General features: G+C 38.9%; 1 pseudogene; it reads right to left on the bottom strand.

Annotated features, from left to right (window-relative positions):
* LOC132132830 (CAP-Gly domain-containing linker protein 1-like) overlaps window positions 1–3,251 on the bottom strand; it is a 22,024-nt pseudogene extending 18,773 nt beyond the window's left edge.
* Window positions 3,252–5,903: the final 2,652 nt, after the last annotated feature.

Genomic DNA, 5,903 nt, shown 5'->3' with positions numbered 1-5,903 from the left:
AAAGATGGAGGAGGTCAATAATAAAAGAATGAATGAAGGAAAGAAAGAAATGTGTGAATGTGATAAAAGATGAAAAATGAAGAATGCAGAAATAAAAAAGTGAATGACTGAACAAATAAAGAGAATAAGGTGAATGAAGCATCAAAGAATCAAGAGTCAAATCAAAGAGTTAAAGAGCTATAAACAGAAGTGATGCACCTTACTCATGAAAGAAAGAGAAATCGATCTTGTTTGAAAAAAACTTCTCCAAATAGATTTTGAAGAACTTGATCTTCATATAATAACATGTTTTGATCTTGAGACAAAATCAATAAATCCATCTATCTATCCATCTATCCATCTATCTATCTATCATTTTAAAATAAAATTTACATATATATACTTTTCTCCTGTGATGAAAGGTAGATGTATGCCTTGCTGTCTTGCTAAAATATAAGTATAAAAGATACTGATCATTTTCTGACACAGACTGACCGACTAAAGACTGCGCCGGTCCACTAATATCCAGGCTCCTTCTATGTAAATGTATGTGATAGGATCACTTTACCTCTAGGTCACCTTTGGTAATGCAAGCTTCCTCTACACGGAACTGCAGCTCCTCCACTTTTCTGTGGGACAAAACATACACTTCAATCCCTAAAATGTTTCCTCACATGTTCAAAATACTGCATGTTCCTCTACAGCAATCAATTCATATGCGAGGTATTTTTAGTCATATGGGGTTACCTTTTTTCCACTTCCAGTTGATTCATCAGTTCCACTTTATCTCTGTCTGCAGTTTCCACTAGTCTCCGCAACTGGTCCAACTTGGCTTCCATCTCCAGAGCGTACTTCAAAAAAATGCAACTCGTTTGAATCTCAGTCTCTCGTCTATCATCCCAAAGACGACTTTCACCTGACGCTACAGAACTGACCTGCTCCTGGCCCTGTCTGAGCAGCCCCAGCTCTAGCTGCACTTCTCCGGCATGACTTGTGGCTCGTGCCACTTCCAGGTCCCGCTCGGCCAGGAGCTGCTCGATGTGCTGCTGCTTCTCCTTCAGAGCCTCCTGCAGGGCCGTGGTGCCTGAGATCTTCCGTGCGTACCGAGCCGACGTCTCTGTGAGCTGAGAGATTATTGACGGGTATTACTTCACATATTTTTTGGACAAAAGCGTATTCTGTGAATGAAAGGTGTGGGACTGTACCAGGCCTGCTCGGCTGGGTTTGCCTCCAACTGAGGAGGTGACAGAGCTGAGGGAGCTGATGGAGGACGCGCTGTTGCTGTTCTTTAGGGTAGACCTGCGCCTGGAGGTTTTGGATTTAGCAGGAGTGGTGGACAGGAATCCGATGCGGGTGACTTTGTGAGAAGGAGCGAATAGTCCGTACTTTGGTAGGCACTGGAAATACCTTTGAGAGTGAAGCATAAAAATATATTACTACTGTTCAAAAGACTGGAGCCAGTATGACTTTTAAATGTTTTAAAAAAAGGAATCTTTTGCTACAAAGCTGCATTTGTTTGATCAAAACTACAGTAAAAACATCAGTAAAATATTATTAAACTTTAAATTAACTGTTTTCTATTTTAAAATATTATAAAATTTAATTTATTCCTGTGATGCAAAGCTGAATTTTCAGCATCATTACTCCAGTGTCACATGATCCTTCAGAAATCATTCTAATATGTTGATTTGCTGCTGAAGAAACGTTGAATACTATTTTTGATGTTAAAAACAGATGTGCTGCTTAATATGTTTGTGGAACCCTTGATTTCAGGATTTTTTGATAAATAGAAAGTTGTAAACGTATTTACTATCACTTTTGATTTAATGTGTCCTTGTTGAATACAAGTATTATTTTTTTCTTTCTTCTTTATAAAAAAAAACAAAAACAAAAACAAAAAAAAAAAGATAATTTTACTGACCTATTTTGTCATTTAGCTCTCAATTTTCCAAACCAACTGTAAATTTTCCATAAAACATCTCTATTAAAACAATCTGAGATTAAAGCCAACATGAAACAGCATTAACCACCCATTTAATTTCCGTAATGTGACAGTAAAAGGATATTTTTTTCCATAGGGAATTGAATATGAAAAATAAAGTATATGAAATATAGTTGGAAAAAAGAGACCCTTCTAATCTCATTTTACTTCTATGGTTACAAAGAAGAGCTAAAGATTGTTTTAAAACTGTGCTTTGATTCACCTAGATACTGTAAGTAAGACCTGAAAGATCTGTTTTATAAATGTGTTTTCAAACAGAACGCCCTGTTCCCATGGTTTGATCTCATGTGATTCTGACAAACTGTGGCCTTACCTTGCACCAGCCACTGCCCCATCATTCTTGCCAAGAGGCTCGTCCAACTCAACACCACACCAATTACCTTTCGCAAAGTCAGTTTCGCCCAAAAAACGCACAACACCTGCCTTGGTTCCACCAACCTGAGGAGTGCAAGCAAAACATTCCTTCAAACTTCCCTCAAGAAGCCACTAAGCATGAAGACAGCCCAGAGACGGGTCTTACCAGCACACGATCACCCAACTTCAGTTCCCGCTGCAACTTCTTGGCCGAATCCGTCTCAGACAGATTGGATTCAGACTCGCTGGTGGCCCTGGTTAGGTTTGTTGAGGTCTTGGTTGTTACACTATTGGTTTGAGAGACAGGAACAGGATCTTTGGCAGGGGATGTGGACGTCTTGTTGGCGGGTGTCTGCGTGCCACTGGCGTCACGCTCTGCCACTGGAGTGCGGGACAGTTTGGAGGGCCGAGTAAATATACCTTGCAAGTCCTCACACTGGAATTAGCGCACTCTGGCCACAGAGCCATCGTTTTTCCCGATGGGTTCATCTAGAACAATTCCTGGCCATTGGCCCGGTGCAAACTGGGTCCCTCCGATGAACTGCACATAACCTGGTTTATTTCCATTGACCCAAACTCGTTCACCAACAGAAAAATCTGACACAGCATCTTGGGCCGAATGAGAGGTCGGAGATGTTACACCTTTGGCACCAGCTACAATAAGCCAAAATACAAGCATGTCGGGTATGAATCAGCGTGTTTCTTATGTAAACTAAAGGTGACTCACCTGAGCTGGGCGAGGTTTTGGTTGGTGTAGCAGGTGCTGCTTTTCCAATCTTGGTGGGTGGTTTGAGACCACTCGGCTTTCCCGCACTCATTTTCCCTGCTTTATGCACGCAAATGTGCTGTTCCTGGAGGGCCTGGAAAAACATCAACCCCTCCCTGACCAGATAAGATTCCCTAACAGAAGGATATACAATTTAATTGCGTTTAGGTGTTTGATTGTGTGATAAACGCCTAAAAACATAAAAAGTACCATGTAATCCATTATAATTGTAAAGTCATGATGAATCAGGTATAGCGACATACATCTTTTGTTTTGATGTACATTTGAGTGATTATCAAAAAAGGCAGGACTTGGTTCTATCCATCAGTTGTTGACTGGATTTTAAGATGTGGGAGTGGCATCCTTGCGTGTGCTTGTAGGGGTGGGGTTTAAGCAGACTAAATTATTTTTGAAGTACATTGATGTATGATGGCAATCAAATAAAATTAAATCGAATAAAAGAAAAAATTAAACACAATAAAATGTTTTTATGGTTAGATCTATTACATGCATTTAGAATATAGATATGGCGAATTTTCACTCCTTGCCTACTTTAAATCAAGAGTGGACTGTTGCACGAATAGTTGAACCATTGACTGCACTGTTATTCACCCAAAGCAGCTAATAAATCTGAAGTTTGACACTTTCACAGGAAACAGCTTACTTCCCCCTTAAAACATTAGGTGGATGTGTCGGTATTGCTGAGAAATAACATGGTACTGAATAATTACCATGTTTTGCATGTCATAATAGTGTTTATGAAATGCATGGCGTTACCAAGCATGGTATTTTTTGTTAGTGACTGTTGAAGGAAGAATCCATATTTATGATGATGATTTCACATTCTACACATTAACTGTCGTTATGGTATTTTTATTGGAACTTTTGTTACCATGGTAACTAAGACTATTTGTGTTCGAATGACAGATCATCCTGTGTGCACAATCATTAATACTAATCCACATGTCACACAATAAAACTTAACGGATACACAACTCACGATTTCAACGACAACTATCAAAACAAATATCACAACTATCCACGAATTTACCATTTTATTCCTCAAAATAAATATGAAAATGTCTGTTTTCAGTCAGTAGTTTAGTATGTGTGTGGTTATAAGTGGCTGTGTGTTCTTCATGTCATAACAAACTGTCTGCTAACCGAAATTAGCCAGAGGAGCTAAATCCGCTTAATTCAACACAAATGAGCTCAATGCAGTGAGCTTTAGGGTGGAATAAAGTTATGGCATTCTCTTACCTGGACTGTTTTAATGTGTAGCATTCCTCCGTGATAAGGGAAATGAACGGATTTCGTGTTTGTCTGGATGATCTCACACTAGTGATGATGATCGGTTAGGCAGTTCAACACAATGCTGCACCTAAACACTTTAATTACAGTGACTGACTTTTGACATGCCATCTGAATAATGACCAATTAAAATGGGCTTGTATCAATGAAAGTGGGAAGAAGTGGGTTTATTAAATGATGCAAGAGGACTTTTGTTGCTGATATAAGTCTGATTGTAAGGCTATTGCAATGTATTGATATGGGGAAGCAAATAATTAGTTGACTTGTGAAAATGCATAATTCTCAGTAGAGAACTCAGTAGTTCTGAATTATAGTTCAATAATTAATTAGCTAATAGACCTATCTTTGGATTGAATTATTGTTAAAGGATATGATTACAGGAATGTGTCATAGAGCTGAAGTTCTTTGCCCGGGTTCGGGCTTAATTTATATCATCTTACGCGGGCTCGGTTTTGCGCTCCGGTTTGCGAGGTAAACGAGCGGTCATGTGATGTGTTTCGATTAGCGCGAGAAAGATGCAAAAATGAATGCGGAGTAGCTGTAACGGAGGCTTGCCTCTGGTGATTACTGCAGCTACAGCTCTAATGTGTCAGTGTACGTGGCGGCCACTAGTGGTCAAATCAGGTCAAAAGAGGTAAATAATAATATTAAAAAAAAAAAAAACATTTTCCCGTTCTTTTATTTATTCAATCATTAATTAATTTTCAGTAAAGGTGATTAGAATAAAAACATTTTAAATAACAATTTATTAGCTTAAGTTTCAACAATATTTCTGGTAGCAACTATAGTTATCTGATTAACTCCAGGTACGTTTGCACAGGTTTAAATGATGATATAGCCTCATTACTATTACATCCGTTTTAGGCACCTCCTACTGTATTCTGAACCTGTAACCTGCTGATACATTCCCCAATAATAATTAATGTACTATCATTTAGTTATGTGTATGCGTAACTTATAATGGAATCCAATATTTAACATCCCGTTAAAATGATAAAAAAAATATTTTACATCAAATTAAAAAACAGCAAATGACGGTATTGACTGCAACGTTCAGGTTAGATTGCAATATCGTCGTATGCATATTCACAAATTCCCTCATCCAACGAACATCGAAAATGCTGGTGAAGTTGGCACCCCATAAAACGAAATAATTTCCAAAACTATGCCATTCGTTTGTGCTGCGTTTGTGCTGATTTGTGCCGCAAAAACGAACGTTTGTGCTGGTTTGGTGTTTGAGATATTGAACATTATTTTTTGGGTTGCGTGACGTCACTCTCCACCCCATGTCCTTCAAATCGCTCCAAACCGGTGTCATTCGTTTGTGCTCGGTTTGTGCTGGTTTGTGCCGTTAAAACAAACACTGTATCTGTTTTCCTTTCGCAGATATAATAAATTTAATTCGGGAGCTGTGACGTCACTCTCCACCCCACCTCATCTAAATCGCACCAAACCGGTGTCGTTCGTTTGTGCTCGGTTTGTGCTGGTTTG

The sequence above is a fragment of the Carassius carassius genome, chromosome 49 (genome assembly GCF_963082965.1).
Source record: "Carassius carassius chromosome 49, fCarCar2.1, whole genome shotgun sequence".
NCBI lineage: Eukaryota > Metazoa > Chordata > Actinopteri > Cypriniformes > Cyprinidae > Carassius > Carassius carassius.
The sequence above is the reverse complement of the archived record's forward strand: the minus strand, read 5'-3'. Positions and strand labels throughout refer to the sequence as shown.